The sequence below is a fragment of the Euprymna scolopes genome, chromosome 3 (genome assembly GCF_053919585.1).
Source record: "Euprymna scolopes isolate OS-2025 chromosome 3, ASM5391958v1, whole genome shotgun sequence".
Taxonomy (NCBI): Eukaryota; Metazoa; Mollusca; class Cephalopoda; order Sepiida; family Sepiolidae; genus Euprymna; species Euprymna scolopes.
In genome coordinates, this window is record NC_136484.1 from 76,881,342 (window position 1) to 76,901,445 (window position 20,104).

A 20,104-nucleotide genomic window follows, 5' to 3' on the forward strand; every position below is an offset into this window, starting at 1 on the left:
TAATTTTAATTATAAATTATCAATCATCTTACTCAATATATATATATATATATATATATATATATATATATATATATATATATATAGAGAGAGAGAGAGAGAGAGAGAGAGAGAGAGAGAGATGTATATATAACCAGCAAACAAAAATATCGCTGTTCAACCATATTTAACAATATTTTAAATGGCTGTCGTAACCACTACGCTTCTTCTCTGTGACCCAAATTTCTCACCCTAGAATTTGGCTCGCTAATGGCCCCAATCTCTGGTGCTACGCTGTCTGTGAATATAAAATTTCTTTTTCTCGACATTTTCTCAGCCTTTCGTTCATTTGCCTTCCACGTGAAGATGATTGCACGTCAAGACGAAAATGTTCGTCACATATGTGTTACTGTCACATATGTGTTACTGTTACATATGTGTTACATATGTTTACTTTTTCATTTTCACACGAAAAATAGAAGAAAAGTTGAAAAATAATAGTAAAATCGAAAAGTAATATATATATATATATATATATATATATATATATATATATATATATATATATATATAAGTATGTATTAGAAGGCCACCCAGCGTATCCTGGTCGTAAAATACACTTAAATATGATAGTTTAATTTATGCAGATTTCGTATTCATAAATATATTTTTTAATTACATTTTCACCCCAAACAAGGAACATTGCCACTTTGATGTAGGGTGCTACTGTCGCAGCACGAGGGAGGAGAAAGCTGAGTAATTTGTTTTAAGCGATATACAAACAAAAAAAAAAAGAAAGAAACGACTCGCAATCTTTGTTTCGGCTTGACTTTTTATAGCCGTCGGGCGAACCCAATTGCCGCGGTAATGCGAGTATCGCTTACAAAGTTTTTCTTTGTAATCCAACGGCCCCAGGTTCGCTCCCGAATGCAGACACGCACAACTCATACTTTTTTTGCGCTTTTGCGCATGCTCGTCACACTCCTCCCTGATCTCTGGATCACACATATGACAATGCTGGGCAGGCTGTTTCGTCCGGGTACTTCGCCTTAATGGTACAGATTCAGGAACTTCCTCAGTGGTGCCTTCGTTTGCCGGATTATTAAACTCGTCTTGCTCTGGATCCTCATCATTTTCTGAAGAGCTTCCGTCATCATCTTCTGAAGAGCTTCCGTCATCTGGCCGTTCGTACAGCAGTGGGTCTTCGTCATCTGATGAATTGAGTTCATCATTAATTATAACATCATGTCGGTATGCTGGGCACACATCTTTTATGTGGCGTGGTGTTCCAGCAACTGATATTGAGTGTTGACTATTTATTTTGTCACTGTTCCTGTGCCGAACTGCGTTGTGCATCTTCCCCGCAGATTCTTCACCCAAACCACATCCCCTTCCTTGTACGGATTAGCCACTGCGGTCTCGGGCACCCTCACTTCATCGATACCTTTGACACGGATCCTATAATTGTATAGCATATTCGCAGGTGCTGTCACTGGTTGTCTTGTCATCTTTAGGCGTGACGTTGTACCAGTACACTGCCTCCAAGATCGTGCACCTTGTTCTTGCTGCAATGCGCTTTATAGTGCGATAGGATCGCTCGATTATACCGTTTCCGGAGGGTATGTGGGCACACCGAAATCGAATGTGCACGCCCCACATTTGTGTAAAACCAGCAATTGTCTTTCCGCAAAACGCTGCACCTGTATCTGTGAGCAATTCGGTCGGCGGCCCCCTTTCGCAGAATATACTCTGCAACTCCTTAATGACACTAGCCGAATCCTGTCAGTACAACTACCTCCAAATGGCAAAACGGCTGGGACCACAATCTATCAATGTCAAGTACACCTGAGTACCAAATGGGTTATATCCATAGCAACTGTCCATAAGAAATAAAATATTTCAATGAAAAAAAATTATAATAATAATAATTATATAAATTAATATGATAATGAGATTCTTGAGTTTGGCAGAAAAACAATACAGGATCGTTTTCTGGTTGAGTTTAGAAAGAACAATTCAAATATTATGTAAAGAATGACTTGGGTTCAAAATGTCTGCTTTGGTGTCTGGGAGATGTTGTCATTTGGGTCCATCTGTTGTATTTAACTACCAGGCCACTAAGCCAGTGATAAGTTAGTTTGACAGATAAATAAATAAAATTGAACATAGAGAGAAATATGGTCACGAAAGAGAAGGAAGAGGTTCACAAGAAAAGAGAAAATGAAAAGAAGATAGAATAAGGGAATAGAGAAAGAAGTTCACGAGAGAAGAAAAAGAATATAAGATAATGGGATAGAGAAAAAAAGAGGTTCAGAGGAAAAAAAAAAAGAAAAGTAATCTCCAATATGACAGAGGGGGAAGAGGCCAGTTTTATATAAACGATTGGCTTTTCAGAATTAGGGTCTTTTTGCTGGCTGGCATTAGGACGTGTACATCGCCCTTGCCCCGCCTGGAGGGGGGAACCCTCATAAGAGCTAAGTTGAAAAGCTCTTGTTCTTAGCTGGGAAATTAACTAGATGAACTTAAGTTATACAACTTGCATCATGAAGCTCGGATCAAAGAACTCAACTTTAAACAAGTGTAAAATGATTTATAAATAATTATTTTGTTTGGTTTTTACGAAAATGAACCAGAGTTTTCCTTTGTTTCTCGATTGCGGGCCTGGATGAAGATGCAGTTTATTTCAGGTATGCCCTGACGCCAGATGATGAAAGAGATAGACCGGATCCAGCACAAAGCCAGAGTGACGGCCGAAATCGACAATGTTGCCATACGGACTTAGGGTCATGCACATTTCGCGTGCCCTGAGCAGCAGAGAGATATTTTCCAGTGACCAGTGAGAGTCTAGTCACCCTTGAGGGGTCCACCACTAGACAATGTAGCCCTGCTCGGTTGCATCTATGGTCCTGCGAGCCGGGAGCAATGAACACAGCCAACAGTACATCATAAGTATGCTCCCGTGAACCAGGTTAGCGACGGATGCGGCCCGGCCCCTTGACAAGAGGTGGGGTTAGGGTTATATTATGGTGCAGGACCAGGATATCACATCTCTGAAATGTGCACGAATGAGTGGCCACGAACTCAGTTTTTTGAAAAAAGAACATTGAAAAATATAAGGAAAAAGGAAAATGGCATAGAAAAATGTTTTCAAAAAATCGGGGGGGGGGAAGAACCATTGAAAAGAAAACTTATCGAAAAGAAAAGAAAGATTGAAATTGAACTCTGAGGGCACAGCTAAAAACATAATAGCCAGCCGTCAGAATGCATGAAAAAAAAACTGTGCAGCAAGGAGCAAGGAGGACCCCTAGAGACAGAGAAAAGGAGAGATGGAAAGAAAGGAAGCAGACGATAAGAGAGGTAATGACGGATTTTTATTGGTTCCTATTGCTTCGCTCAAATTATTTTTTTAGGTGCAGTTGTCAGTGTGGTTTTTCTTGATTAAGTCTTCCGTAACGGAAGTTTTGTCTTAATATGCAAAGTATTGTTGATTTTTCTCCAACCACCAAAGGAAAAAGTGAAAATGAAATATGTATTCGCTTAAACTAGTTGATACGTCGTCGTTGAATAAGAAAGGACGCGCGTATGTTGTCACTGATATGAGAGAGAGAGAGAGAGAGAGAGAGAGAGAGAGAGAGAGAGAGAGAGAGAGAGAGAGAGGCAAGTCCACTTAAAAGGCATAGCAGTAAACAGATTTAGTAGACATGGAAAAGAGGAATGTAGTGAGGGGAGAAATGGTTAGAAAAGTCAACTCTTGAGTTAGGCTTAGCGTTAAGGGAATTTAATGGCCGTGTGATTGGTTGAAAAAAAAAGAGAGAAACAGAGACTAGAAATGAATAAAGAAAAGAAATAAGCAAAATGGAGAAAGCGATAGATAGATAGATATGGCGAACGGGTTTGGAAAAAGAAAAAGAAAAGAAAAGACGAAGTAGAGATGAGTGAAGAAAAGAAATAAAACTACGACGGTTGACAGTTTAAAAAGAAAAAAGAAAATAGAGAAAGAAAAGAAAACATACAGAGAAAGAGAGCGACAGTTGACAGTTTTAGAAGAAAAAAATGCGATCGTTTCGTAGTTTCTGGAATTGAATTGGGTTAGGGTAGAAAAACGAAATGTGTGATTTTGTTCATATATTTTTATCATAGTCTATTGTTATAGACCAGCATCGGCTGTCAAGAGATAGAGAGAAATAAATAAGGAATTTTACGAGGATTGTAGCCATTGAAGAACGCCGTGGTTGGTGATGTCGTGTGTAGGCATACTGAGATGCAGAGAAAGTCATATTGATGGCGTAAAAGTTGAGAAATGTGCAATGTGCACTAGTCGTAAAGGCATGAAGAATTGAATGGTCAAAGGTTTAACGAGACACAGGGTATGTCTGCGTGAGGTGCCAGAAAAAAAGGCATGAGGAAACGTAATGGAAAAATGCGTCGAGGAAGCCAAAGAGAATTGCCACAAATGTGATGTAAACCCCGCGTAGGGTGTGTGTAAAAGTGCGGAAGGCACTGTGTGTATAATACATGGCGTTTGACGGTAGATTTAACGAGACACTGGCCGTGTTTGCGTGGGATGCCATAGAAAAAAGGCATCTGGGAATACAAAAATAGATACACGATCTCTCCGCCCTGTCCACAGTGCATGACAGACACCGTGACCCATTGGTGAACGGTAAAAACTCTGAGAATAATGCAACATCAGATAGAAAGGTCAAATAAGTAAGAGAGAGAGAGAGAGAGAGAGAGAGAGAGAGAGAGAGAGAGAGAGAGAGAGAGAGAGAGAGAGAGAGAAAGACGCTTATGCCGAGATAACCTGAAGAATGGTTGTGAAAAGAGAAACCAAGTAGGGATTGAGAGAGGTATACCGATCTTTAGAGAAATGGAAACCGGCGGTATCGATGCCGTTCGAATTTTGTAACGAATAGAAGCTCTCGTATGAATAATTTAAAGATGAAGTAATGATTTGCCTGAGATTTGTTGTGAGACATTTAGACTGTCAAATAGAGGGACGTTTAGTTTGAGAATTTTTATTAAAATTAAAGAAAAAAAACTGAGATTGCAGGGAGCAAAGTTCCTATTAGCCTAAGAGGAGGTAACCATGGAGACTAGAAGAGGTGAACTAGGTGGGATTCTGATGGTGGGCTGGGTTGCAACTGTTGGTGTTGTCGTGTGCATGTCGGGTTCTTGTGTGCATGTGGTGCTGACAGACTGTGGCACGGACCGCTCTTTCAGATGTGCTAGTAGATAGAAACCAATGGGGATAGACAGAAGAGAAACTAAAACGTGTATCATGGAATTGAATCTTAAATCTTTTTAGGATAAAATAAATGGAATTGGATAGAACCGTGATTTGATTTTAAAAAATGAAGGGAATTTTTCGTTATTTTAATAATTGTATTGAAATGTACTATTTTTTTTTTTTTTGAAAAAGGGGAAAAAATTTAGATGAGGACTGATACAGTGTGTAATTGTTGTGTAGCATTCTCATCCGTGTTGAATAGAAAATCATTTAGCGTGAAAACTTTCATGAAAGGTGAATAATAGATTGTTGGAAGTGATGTTAAGGCATTTAAACTGTTAAATAAAAAATCATTTGATCTGAGAGTTTTCATAGGGTGTGAAATAGTGAATTATTTGAAAAGAATTTTGTGGCATTTAAACTGCCGAATAGCAAGTCATTTGGCCTGAGAGTTTTCACATGATGTGAGGTGGTAAATTGGTTGGAAATGACATTAAAACATTTAAGTTGTCGAATAAAAAAGAATCTGGGAGAATTCATAGAAGATGAAATAGTAAAATGCTTCTCAACTGTTCCATAGAAAGTCGCTGGGTTGGAGAACTTTATGAAAGAAAACAAAAACGAAATAATAATCTAATTGAGAGTAGCGCTAAATCAGTTAAACTGTCGAGTCTTAAAGAAACTAACGATGCTGATATTCTGTTTTGAAAAAAATTTTTTTTTAAATGCCTTGGTCGAGAAAGATTTCTCCCTCACAGGACAGGGGATTGAACATGTTGAGTGTAGTGTTGGAGCAATTGTTACATTAAGTCCCTGGTCAAAATGATGCTGCTGGGACAAATGATGGAATTGAAGGGTAGGATTGCCTCGGTCGGGGAGGATTTTTTCTTGCTGGATGAGAATGGTGCATGTTGGGTGTGGCATCAGAGCGAATGCTGCACCTTGTTCCGAGTGAGAGACTGTCAATGGGACAAGTAAAAGTATGAAAAAGTTTGGTTATCGTAGAGTTTAGCAAAATCTGCACAGAAAAGTGTGACATTGTGCAAGGTTGAAGAACATATTAGCTGTGGTGGAGACTTAGTTTCTTTGCACCAGGGTAGTTTAGGAGGAACGATATGCACCTTCCTTGGCTGGCACGTTGTGTTGTTTTTATATTTGGGATCGTTGTGAAGAAATTATGAGGTGCAAACGGGGATGTTTTGCAGATTACAGATGATGGTTGTGCAATAAGCAAGAGTGTTCTGCAGGTTGGCAGGAGATATGCAGTCCGCTGAGAAGGCTTTGCAATTATGGAAGTGTGAAATATCATTGGAAAGTGTGCCTCTATGCCAAGAGGTATGCATGCGCTGAGGACGTGAGTTCTTTCCCTTCGTGTAAAGGATTGAGAGAGAGGAGAGATAGATTAAAGATTTGCATGCGTCTGAGGAAATTAAAAAAAACCCGAGGTTTATGATGTTATGAGTAAAGACATTGTATTTTTGGTTTTTAGATATTTTTGTAATCGAACACTCTACTGGAGTATAGCTAATGATGTTTATGTGCCCAACATGTTGCTCGGATTTAAAATTGACAGTATTGATGATAAATTTGAATTTTCTATAGCTGACGAATGGATTGTCATTGAGTAAGTAGAGATAAATAAATAGAGGCGTAAATGTGACTTGACTGTGCCACGTTTGGTTGGAGTTATTTCAGTCACCAGAATACCATATTTACCCATTTTCATTTTGTTAACTCCGGACAATCACGTGAAGATTAAGTGAGATTTATTTTTTAGGATAGTGATTTGAAGAGGGGCAATTAGACCCACGGATGAACAATCAATTAGTTATGCTGAGATACAGTGTTTGAAAGAATACAAAGTTATAGAGGGTTAATCACACCAGAAATGAGTAGGGATCTCTGTTTGAGTCCGTATGGATTATGAGATGAAAGATCTTATTGCCATCAGTTGGATCGATGCACTAGAAAATGTGCATGTGTGTGTGTGTGTGTGTTTGGGTGGTGTGCCTGGAAACTTTTGTCGATCTCGTAGGAAAGGAATTCTAACTAAAAAGAAATAGAGTTTAGTTGAGGACTGACTAGATTTGGAAAGGAAGGGAAGTATCAGAAAAAATGGATATGTGGATAGGATCTGACCTTTCTTTTACGTAATGAGGTGTGAGAGAAATCTGGAGATTGTCTTTTTTTATTAGCAGATAGCTGAATAAGGAACCACTGGCAACTGACAACGGCACACCAGAGCGGAGCGGGGATACCAATGAGTGCCCTCTACTGAAATCTGGATAGCGTGTATGAGCTGCAACCATCGACAAACCCCAAGGTTACAGCAGGGACCCCAAATTCAATCCCTAAGCCATTATAAAATAAAAAAGAAAAAGAATGAAAAAGCAAATATCAAAAGCGCAAATATTTTCTGATTATTTCATGATTTGTGAGAAAAAAAATGAGCAAGTAGTTTAAAGGGTGTATGAGCCCTCCTTTGATAGTGAACTGAGTATGGTTATCTTTCCTCAGTTGCATGCACATAGGTTAAGTTATAGAGAAGGACCGAAAATGAAAAAAAAATGAAAAGAAAAAAAAACAGGTTTTGCGTGCATATGGCCTTAATGGGTTGCAGTTGTAGAGAAGACTGAAACAAAAAGAAAGAAAAAAGAAACTGTTTTGCATGTACATGGTTTAGTCACCTTCAAAGGACTAGTAAAGTGAAAAAAATGGAAGTTTATCAATCGAAAAACAAACCAAATATATGCATGTGTAGACGAATATAAAATCCCTGACTCCCGAGCTGTTGTAGTTTACAACATGGGTACATGTTTAGTTATTGAGTGAGTTTCATTTTCTCTGATGATAAGAACTATGAACTAACCACAAATGCGTATGCATGCATATACGCTCATACAATAAAATAAGCAGAACTATTAGAGCAGAACATGTTTGCATACCGAACGGACCATTAATCCAAGAACATTTTTTTTTGCATGCTGAATGAACAATTTTTGTCCGTTGTTTTTTTTTTTTTTAATTAATTTTTGATTGTAGAATCCCTAGTTTCGGGAATGCTTCTGATGCAGGGTGCTTCGGTGTGATTTGCAAGCAAATGACAAGGAAAAGGAAGGGGCAGACAAAGTACCCTGTCCTTTTCACACCGGGATGCCCACTGGACTGATGAATTGTCTGGATCTGAGAGTCGTGTTCGTGTTCTGAGGCCACAGCACACACAAGTTATCTGGGTTCTGTTGCCTTACGGATCTCATCTATCCACCGCTGTGGTACTCGAATAAGTTGGTCAGCTCTGTTATCGTGAGACTTGACGAGCCTCACGTCGATTGGTAGTTCATATTCCGAGATCAAATCTTGAAGCGTGGAAAGACGACGCCTGATTAACATTTCCGAGGCTGCTTTGGTGTGTATTCTCGTCTGTCCAAACAAGGTGTCAATTATCCGCCGATAGACACAGGCAGAGTCAGTTCGCAAATGTATAGTTTTAGCTTTCCATTATAATGCAAGGTTGACGCCTCGCAGCACAGCATCTAGCTCAGCTAAATTTATGTGTTTGTCTTCATGCACTGCGCAGAGCCAGCTTGCGTCCTCCGCCACAGAACCATTGCTTTCCACAACCACAAAGAACTGGCATCCACCTATACTGTAACTTCTCCTCCACAGATGCACCAGTCACCTTTTACTGGATCTTCCTGGGCTACTCTCAAACAAATGTCTTTGATCATCCGTGCTAGAATAGGGTCTCGCACTTTATCATCCCATCCAGTTGTGATCATATTCGCCCTTCGTTTCACAAATGCTGTGGCGACACGCAACCAACCACACACTGGGGAATGACCAGTCAGTTTCCCGCACACTGAAAACACAATTCGACGAGTAAGGTACTCTCGGAAGGTCACTGGCTCGCCGCCATAACAATTTTCCGTTCTCCTCTTGGACACGTGATCCCAGTCTCAACTGTTCTGGGGTCTTGCTTTCCAGGCCAAACTTCTCCAAATGTTCCTTTACACAGGTTGCCGAACATATGCTTTCATTCACAAAAATGTCGTCAATATATGAGGACATAGCCTCATTTATATTCTTATCCTGACTGAGGACGGTATTAACAATGGACCGCATTATTAAAGGGGCAACGTTCAGCCCGAATCCGAGGCGGGTAAGACAATATCGCTGTCACTTAATTTTTACTGTTTGGAACGGCCACAGAGATTTGTCAACATGTACTTGCAAATAGGCTCGGCATAAATCCAGTACTGCAACGTTTGGTCCCTGTTGTCGCCATTCCCTCAAGCAACTTCAGGTGCTCATTCATCTGCACAACAGCCATGAGAGGGATTAGACCTTTTTGAGGGCCAAGTTCGTCCTCGGAATATGGCAGTAACCAACCATTATCAATCCACACCTGCAATTCCCGATCGTATTCATCACGAATCGGTATTGGCGCTGGATACTCTGCAAGTCTATTTCTCAATGTAAGTGGAGGTTGGTCGCCAGCCCACTTCCACGATGTAGTCCACTTCTGAGTATCTTGGTCATATTTGGCAGAGAATTCAGGTTCGGTAATAGTGATAGCAGCAAAATTGGCCTTGCTAAAATGTGGAAAGGTCACCGCTCCTGCGCTAGACACAGCTACTCCTCCCAGTCGCTTGATTGTGTCCAGTCCAAGCAATAAATAAAATTCCAGTAAGTATCCATCCACAACTAGAACTCTTATGCTAATGCTCCATGTTGCATCAACGTCAACCTGCACCATTCCTACTCCACAGCAGCTTAGTGTGCTTCCATCTGCTGTGAGCACTGGGGTTACTTTCCTCGTCCATTTCTTGCAACATGACTTGCGGACCAGTGACCGCGTGCATCCAGTATCCACCAGAGCTGTGCGTGGCAGTCCATTGATGAGAACCGTGACAATTAGTAAGGCGCCATTTACACCAGTTTGGGGGATGAGATTGGCGCTCACTTCTCGCCCCCTTGCTCATTTCCCGGACAAAATCGAGCAATGTGCCCTCGCCGCCAACATTGATAACACGTGATAGGGTTTCGAGGTCTGACCCCGACATCTCCTCCTGTTGCGCTATTCAACAGGCAATTGCTTGCCCTATGATTCAGTCCATTACACTTGTAAAACCTCCGTGAAGTATCTGTCTCCTTGGGGTTAACTCGTGTCGATCGTGCAGCTAATGCAGCTTGCTCTGGAACTGTCGGGTCAGTTATTAAAATAGCACGAACGCGCGCCAGCACATGAGATAGATCCAAGTTATCCATCTGGGATGATGCCCGCAACAAGTTTTCCGCATGTTCTGGCAAACCAGCAATAAATGCACATTGCAGGCATTGATCCGATACGCTGCCAAACAGGACTGCTAGCCTGCGCAGCTCCGCCAAAAAGACGTCGACTGTTTCAGCTGGTTGGAGGTGACGAGCTGCGAACTGTTTCCATGCAACAAATGGAACCAAAGCAAACGCTATGTACAGGGTTTTCTTTATACACCCAAAATCTGCCCGCTTTTCCTCACTTAATTGCTGGTACACTGCATAGACGCTGCCTGACACATTGGAATTACACATTCAATGCGCTTTACACCACTTAGCTGACATATTAGTTCAGCTTTCTCCAACCACTCAACTATTGACTGTCCAGATTCATTGCCATCAAATATAGGTATACGTTTTGGATCGAAAGCCATAATAGCCGAGATAGCTTGTCACAGCACGAGGGAGGAGAAAGCTGAGTAATTTGCGTTAAGCGATATATACGCCAGAAATTCTTTTCAAAGTTGGACGAATCAGTTCTTTCGACTTCTGTCTTCTCGCAAACGTCGCACTCTTCAAAAGCAAGTTCTTTTCGAAAAGAAACGACACGCAATCTTTGTTTCGGCTAGACGTTTTATAGCCGTCGGTGAACCCAATTGTCGCGGTAATGATAGTATCGCTGGCAAACGTTTTTCTTTGTAATCTAACGGTCCCAGTTTCGCTCCCCGACGCAGGCAAGCACAACTCATACTTTTGTGCGCTTTTGCGCATGCTCGTCACAGGGATACAAGCTACAGGGGTAATATGTGAGGAGTTGGGCAGCAAGACGCCGGTTCACGTTACACTTGAACTTCTGCATGTCAGTACAGTTGAGAAAGCAGGAACCCGGAAGGGAATCCCAAAGTCTAGCGGTTCTGGGGAAGAAACTACTGGAGTAGAACGCTCTCTTACATCTAGGGATCTCTACTGTGAAGGGGTGGGATTTTACTGCTTGTCGGGTTTGTCGGGGTTATTTACGTAGAGGGGGTACAAGTGCTTGCAGTTCGTCGGAATATTCACCGTTAAAGTACTTGTAGAATAGGCAGAGGGATGCTACATTTCGTCGATGAGACAGAGCCTGAAGCTTAGATGCCAGTTCAGGTTGGCGACTCTCTTTTGAATCTTGCCTAGGAGTGAGAGACTAGTAGCAGATACATCGGCCCAAATATGACAACAAACTCCATACAGGGACGAATGGTGGCCTTATAGAGGAACACGATACTTTCGGGCGTTAGTAGTTTTCTAGCACGGTAGAGAGAACCTACCTTTTTCGCAGCGGTCCTGGCAATGCTCTCAATGTAATTGTTCGAACTCCTGTTTCATGTGAACGTTAGGCAGAGGAGTTTAAAATATGTTCTTTCAGATAAAGAGTCTATGGCCATTGCTATTGGTGGTAGAGAAGGTTTCTTGTAATTATTGAAGAAAACAAGTTTAGTCTTGGCAGCATTGAATGTGACCATCCATTTTTGTCCCAATTCCACTACAGATTGGAGATCATCCTCTAGTGTTTCTGCTATTTCTTTAGATATGTGTTCATTTGTTTTCCTGTCGTGTCTGTTATAGAGCGTGGTGTCATCAGCATCAGTACCCATCTCACAAACAATTTTGTCTGGGAAGTCATTTATGAATATTAGGAATAATAGAGGTCCAAGGATAGATCCCTGAGACACTCTCGCATTTATATCATATTGTTTAGATGTACAACCGTCGAGGACAACCTGGGGTTTTCTCTTATCTAAGAAGGATTTAATTATGTTGAATATTCTTTCAGTGATACCGTATAATCTGATTTACCCGAGAAGACCTTCATGTCATACCCTGTCAAAACCTTTAGATATATCTAGAGCTACCGCTCTACCCTCCCCTACTTTGTCAAGTGATTGATATATACGCTCAGAGATTACAGTTATGATGTCTGCTGAGGAACAGGCTTGCCTAAATCCATATTGTTGGTCGGTCAGAAGTTTAGTATCTGTAAGGTGATGGACTAGAGCTTGGTTAATTATGGACTCAAATATTTTGGCGAAAAGTAGGAGGAGGTTAATGGGGCGGTAATTTACTGGATTAGTTCTTTCACCAGAATTCTTGAAAACTGGTACCATCAAAGCAGTTTTCCAGCAGGCAGGAAAGCAAGATTCTTTAAGGCATTTGTTGTAAAGTTTGGAAAGGATTGGAGCTACTTTGGCTGAGCACTTTTTTAATAGCACAGCCGGGATGAGATCAGGTCCACATGCTTTTGAAGTGGCAAGATTTTTTATGATAGCATGCACTTAGGAAGGGGTGATTTTCAGATCGTCTAGTGTGGCGTTTGTCCGCAAAGGAAAGTCCGGGAAAGGGTGGTTAGCAAGGTCCAGTGTGGAGTTGGACGCAAACTGACTGGCAAGCATGTTAGCCTTTTCGGTTTCTGAGCAAACAACCTCATGGTTGGTGGATAGTGGGGGAATTGTTGATTGCCCATTATTTACTACACAGAAGTCACGGATTCCTAATTTCTTTGCTTCGATGCGTTTTTTTTTTGGTGGTTTCAGTAAATTCTCTCTTTGCTGTCGCTATTTCTTTCTTACAGTTATTTCTGGCTTCTATATACTTCTGTCTGTTTGAACTGGACTTATGTCGGTTAAATCTGCGATACACAAGCTGCCTTTGCGCGATGGCAGCTGCACACGTGGAAGTAAACCATTGGCGAGAGTAGGGCTTGCTATATAGGACATTCTCTATTGATTATTATATTGTACTCGGTATATAGTAGTGGTTGCCTTTCATTGCCCGAGCGTAAAATACACTTAAATATGATATGTTAATTCATGTAAATAAGGTATTTATTATTATAGGGCCAATACTCTATTGATTATTGTAGTGTGCCCAATATATAGTCGTCATTTCAAAAGTTAAAAAAGTATATAACTTGAGTGACATGAGCTAGAATCGAAACTAAAACACATAGGTTTCCAGCCTTATTCGTTACCGTTTTACCTAAATCCATACACATATAAAAACTTACAAAATAACGTTATTAAAGATACTAATGTATATTTGCGCATGCGTAGAAATAACACGTTTAGTCGATTTACACCTGCCAAGTTCCAATTTTTCAAATTTTTCCTCTTTTTTACCGGATAAAAACCAAATCGAATTTGCTCCACAGGTCCCAATACCCTATATATATGAAAATATGTAAAAACATAAAATAAATTTATCTGGATAGGTAGAAGAGTCAGTTATCTTGCCTTTGGTAACATTTTTTGTTTTATATTTGATTTTATCACCCCTTTTTGTTTTGGTGGCTCTTGTAAAAAATAACCTTTTTTTTTTTTTTTTAACAAACAGTCTATAAACTAGACCATGAAAATTACTATCACTCAGGTCATAGTGGAAGCGGGAATAGAAGTGAGTACGGCGTAACGACACTGCAAAACCTTCCCAAATTGGGGTCTCATCACTTTAAGGTCAAACCCAAGACAAAAGGGAAATAAGAAAAGAAAGAATGGCCTTGTAAATAAGCGGATGACTGTGAATATTAAAAACAAGAAAAGAAAAAGAATTTAAAATAAATAAATATATGAAAATAGATTCTTCGGTTAATGCACTGTCTGCCAAGCTCCAACCCTGTCATATCGCCACGGAGTTGCATACCTGCACCTGTTTTCACAGAATGTTCTCCGATGAACTCATTGTAATTGAATCTCTCCCTAAATCCTACCCTCTCACTGTGTAGATCACCAGATTCCAGTAGATTTTTTTAGTTTGATAGCTTATTTCTTCGAAAAACTTCCATTTTAATTTCTCTTCCTGTTGCCTGTTTCTCCGATCTTATTAACATAAATTTAAATGTAATGTGAACAAACATCTTGTCGTTTAACACCCCACTAAGTATGCTCTCCGATAACAACAACAACAACAACAACAACAACAACAACAACACGGTGGTCTCTACGCTTCATTGGTAATAATACCTTGTCCGGAAAAGGGAGAAAAACTAAGGGAAGAAACGTTATAAAAAAGAACAGATAGAAATGGATTATAAAAGGAAAGAAAGGAAAAAGGAAGCATGAAGAAGAAAATAATTGCGAAGAAGGAGAAAAGGGAGATCAGGAAAAACGTTTGAGAACGTACAAAAGAAAAGGAAAAGAAACAAAATGAAACGAGGAAAAATTCATGAGGAAAATGACCACGCCGCAACAAGGGAGAGAAAGAAAAGAAATTAAAAAAAAAAAAAAGAATGCAAACGAAACCAATAAAGTAAAAAACGAATAAAAATAAGATTACGACAAAAAGATATTAACTGGGTTAATTATGAGTCAAAACCTGCGACAAAGAGGCGCACATATTCAACTGCACTCATTAGAAGCAGTACTCAGTTGTGGCAGTTCAGTTTGACTTCAGTTGCAATGGACCTATTAAGGACGCAAGTACATGCACGTACCTGAGTAAGTCTCTTTACTCTCCTTTCTCTCTCTCTCTCTCTCTCTCTCTCTCTCTATATATATATATATATATATATATATATATATATATATATCTTTCGCTCTCTATGACGTGGTTGCATATAGATAACGACAGGTGTTTCAAGTCATATATATATTATCATATGTTGTAAGATGAGAGTACTCAATATCGGCGAAAGTAGATCGATTCTTTAGGCGCGTAGATATCGAATTAACGCCACATGGTGATGGTTAGTTTTTCATTTTTCTTTATTTTAGCTCTAGAAAATAAAGCTCTATCATATAGATATTGAGCAATGTAGTCCAAGGCTGCGAACTTTATTTTAATTTTATCATTATATCATGAATCATATACAGTCAAATTCATGTGTGTGTGTGTGTGTGTGTGTGTGTGTGTGTGTGTGTGTGTGTGTGTGTGTGTGTGTGTGTGGTGACCGTTGCTTTCTCAAACCCAACGTTCATATGTATCATCCAGACTACTCATCTCATCGCGGATGTTATTCTCGCAACGTTTTGGTCGATGTAACCTTCAATCTCTTCAGTCGAACTCGGGAATTTTTATGTCGAATTCCGGAATCAGTATGGAATTTCTCGTTCAGTCGACCATGACCATGTAGAAAGATTTAGTCTTCAATGTTCAGATGATTTTACTTAGACCTAATTAACTTAGCAATTTTATCCATTGAGCCACGCGTTCCATCGGCAAAACGCACCTGAAAAATGTCGAATGTTATATTGGAAGAAGCGTTGTAAAAATAGCATAAATTATAAGAATAATAGTCAGATTAATTATCAATCTGCATCTTTCAAATTCATAAACAGAGCTTTATACTACTTAAGTGCTATAAAGCAATGTTTGAGAAGACATCGAGCATTGTACCAGCCCGCTTTCTCCAACAACAACAACAACAACAACAACAACAACAAAAACAAAAATGACAATAATTCTTTTGGGGTTTAACTTAATTATTTATTATTGCTATATGAAATTTACATGACTGAAGTCTGTGTGTCTACAAAATGCGCTTTCTTCTTGAATCTTGAATTTTCGGCATTTCGGTCGTAACTACGCTTAAATATGATATTTTAATTTTTGCATAGTCCATATTTATTTTTATAGTGCCACTTCTCTATTGATTATTATATTGTACCCAAAAGTTAAATAATATATATATGACTTAAGTGCTATCAGCAAGAATCAAAGCTAAACGTATAGGTCTCCAGCGTTATTCATTATCATCTGAGTTAACAACAAATATAAATCAGAACTTTAAAACTTACGCGACTTAATATATAAATGTATATTTTAGCATGTGATTTTCGTCGGGTAACTTCCCATTTGTTTTTCAAGTTTGATCCCCTACCAGCTAAAAACCAAATCGAATTTGTTGCACGGGTCCAAAATACCTATATATTAAGTTTCAAGTCTGTAGACACACGGACAAGGTCACTTCTATCTATCTATCTATCTATCTATCTATCTATATATATATATATATATATATATATATATATATATATATATATATATATATATATATAATTTATGTATAGTAAACATTCAAAGGACATAGATACATTTATGTGACACTCATATTGTTTCATTGCTGAAATATTACGTCTTACACGTGTTTCGCTGAATGGTAGAAATTAACCCAAAAAATCTCCAGAGACAAATATAAGTTACTTGCAAGACCTATACAGTGTTTTTGTATATCTCTTAAGATTTGTTTGGCAAATTTCTATCATTCGATGAAATACGTGTAAGCATCAGCAATATCAGCAATAAAACAATATGAATGTGAGCAAAATACATCTATGGCATTGGAATGTTTACTATCGATATATATATATATATATATATATATATATATAATTATCCACTGACACGTGTTTCGTCGTCTACGACTCATCAGAGTGGCTGAATCTAGCGAGACTCGAAATCGGGACCCCATGATAAGAAGCCTAAACCTCTACCACGCGGCTGCCTCGCCGGACTACTAAATGTATCGCGTTTTTATGTAGATGTTTTTATTTGTTTTTGTTAACGATACTTTTCTTGAATGTATTCAAGTATTTATATGAAAGTGCATTTTTACCTAAATGCTTGTTCGGAATAATTTTCCCATTGACCAATCTGGTACCCACTTAAAAAAATAATAATATACATGCCGCTCCCCATTAAGGGGTTACCAGATTGGTCAATGGGAAAATTATTCCGAACAAGCATTTAGGTAAAAATGCACTCTCATATAAATACTTGAATACATTCAAGAAAAGTATCGCTAACAAAAACAAATAAAAACAAAAAAGCTATCTCTTTACAATCGTTCCTTTTCATAACCTATCATCTATAAATATAAAAGCAAAAATGTGTGTATGTATGTATGTCTGTATGTATGTTTGTATGTGTGTTTTTGTGTACGCTAAAAACTTTCGACAGACACGACGAAAATTCACAAACTCGATATCATATTGAAGCTCCATCCTTCGCTCGAAAAATATCGAAAAAATTTGCCAAAAACGTTCATTTTTTTCACCCCGAAATCGACAATTTTCGACAGGGGGGGGGGAGGGCCAACAAAAACGGTCACCTCGTAACAACGACCAGTTCTACGCATGCGTCAGATGACGTCATGGCCTGATTTACTTTAAATAGTTGAAAAACTGACTAAATTTCATGTACGTCGCGTTAGCCTAGTTGGTTGGCGCGTTGGTTCGTTATCTAAAGGCTTGGGTTCGAATCATGGTGGGAGATGTCCTTTTTTTTCGATTTAAATATTGAACCAGTGTTATTTAAGCCATTTTTCACGTAACGTTCGTTTTTCTGTTTTTTTTTTTTTTTTACTTCGCTTATCCACCCCTGACCACACACCCAAAAACACCCGGGTACCCACCGATTTTTTTAATTTTAAGATCGATACAGGCTTATTAAGCCATTTTCATGTGTTCGTTTTTCTGTTTTCTTTTTTGTTCTTTCGATTTTTACATTTAAGATCGTTCGTTTGCCTTGCGTTAGTTTTTTTGTGTTTTTTTTTTCGATGTTCTGATTACCCCCCCCCCCCCGCTTAAGTTTTAACATTGTTTTCTCTTTTTACTTCGCTTATAAGAAACAAACCTGGTCATTGACCTCATTTGCTGAATAGCTATTGCTTACGTCGTCGTAACGCTCTACGACTTTCGTGCGCGCACCTGTCAATTTGGCTCTTACTTAAATAAATTCAAACATCTTTCAGTAACTCATTCTGGCTGGCCGATTTTATTTTCAAACTTCGCCTCAGGGCTTCGGGTTCGATCCTACCAACTTTTACCCCCCCGGTTTCTTTTTTATTTAACAGCACACACACCTCCAAACACCCGGGTAACGCCAGGTACCCCCGCGAGTCCATTTTCTGTAGGCTGTTTTTGAACCCAGTCAACGACGGGTACTTTTGCTAGTATATATATATATATATATATATATATATATATATATATATATATATACTACCGTGGGTGCCCGGCGTTGCCCGGGTGTTTGGGTGTATGTGCTGAGCAAAAAAAAAAGTTGTTGTAGGAAGGCAGGTTCGAACCCGTACCGCGAAAGAGGAAAAGAACGGGGGAAAAAACCTGACGTCTTTGCGGTTACGACGGGTGTTTGGAGGTGTATGCTAAGCAACAAAAAAAAACAAAAAAAAAACAAAACAAAAACGATCAACTTGTTTAGGTTTGACCTTTATTATGACCCCTTAACATTTATTGTTTTGGGCTCAAATCAAGTTATTAAGTTAGATCCATGTCAAAGGAACCTATATCTAAAGTTTGAAGTGTTTAGACCGGAAATTGTCGGAAGAGTTTAGTAGAGTTCTCAAAGGTCAAATCGTTAAACTTTGACCACTTATCAGCCACATTTCCGGCCAAAAACGCAAAGAAGGAAAAGAATGGGGGAAAACACGTGACGTCTTTGCTGTTACGACCACCGCCAAACTGGAAGTGGCGTAGGTTTAAATTAAGGCTAGACAATCAAAAAGAGGGAATTGACTTTCGACAATATCGGCGAAAAAAGCGACCTTTCCCTGTAGAAAAGTGCCCAGTTGAGAGTAAAGAAATTAATATTTTTAGCTAATTAGATCCATGTCCAAGGAACCAATATCTAAAATGTCAAGTGTTTGGACCCAAAATTATCGGAGGAGTTTGCTAGAGTTCTCAAAGGTCAAATCGTTGAACTTTGACCCCTTAACAGTGAAATTTCTGGCCGAAACCCGATCACATAGATTTTCCCAAATCTCAGTACCCTGTCTATCAAATTTCGAGTCTGTAGACTAAAAATTGACAGGGTTATTGCGTAGGGAACTGTACACACACAGACACAATCAGACACACAGACACATAGACACAGACACACACACACACACACACACACATAGACACGTTCACTTTTATAGATAGATAGATAGATAGATAGATAGATAGATAGATAGATAGATAGATATGTAGATTTGAAAATAACTCCCTATACGTAAAATTTATTACTAAAGTATAATTCCCGCAAGAAATGAATAGGGAAATATACGAGCGAGAGTTGTGAGGATGCCTTTTTATTTTTGCCGTTAGCGATATTTTGGACGCTGAGAAAGAATGCTGTTTGCTTGGTCAGCTGTTTTTTTGAGTTAATGATATGTGGAGATTTTCAATCCACTAGTAGTATTCATCATCAGTCATCTGTCAATCTATCTATCTTGTTAACCCGAATCTTCAAATGAGCTTTAATAAGTGATGAATTAGTAACAAACGAAAAAAAAAAAAAACTTCTTCATGATATTGGTTGATGTGATTCTTAGGCGTCTAGTGTGTGTGTGTGTGTGTGTGTGTGTGTGTGTGTGTGTGTGTGTGTGTGTGTGTGTGTGTGTGTGCAAAAAAGAGGGATTATGATAGTATAATTAATTCCTGCAAAAAAACATGAAAATGATTGTATTAAATTTAAATAACGTTTCGGTCAAACGTATACCTTCTACAGATATATAAAACATACGGAAAATACTTAGCCAGAGAAATAACAAAAAGAAAATAATCGTATATGCAGAAATAACAGACTTAATGGAGGAGCCTAATGTAAAGAGGATTTATTATTATTTGTTAATTTTTATCATAAGTTCTCACAGATTATCTCCAGCGA

The 20,104-nt window shown here is 38.9% G+C and overlaps 1 protein-coding gene across 2 annotated transcripts in view; it reads left to right on the top strand.

Annotated features, from left to right (window-relative positions):
• LOC145256382 (adenosine receptor A2b-like) overlaps positions 1-20,104 on the top strand; it is a 250,566-nt gene that overhangs the window by 24,426 nt on the left and 206,036 nt on the right. Inside the window, exon 1 of one of the 2 annotated variants that reach the window (XM_080115225.1) lies at positions 14,297-14,931. The exons of the other annotated variant lie outside the window; for it this stretch is intronic. The gene's annotated coding sequence lies outside the window, so the exon portion shown is untranslated. Of the gene's footprint in view, positions 1-14,296; positions 14,932-20,104 lie in introns of those variants that run through there. 2 annotated transcript variants of the gene reach the window in all.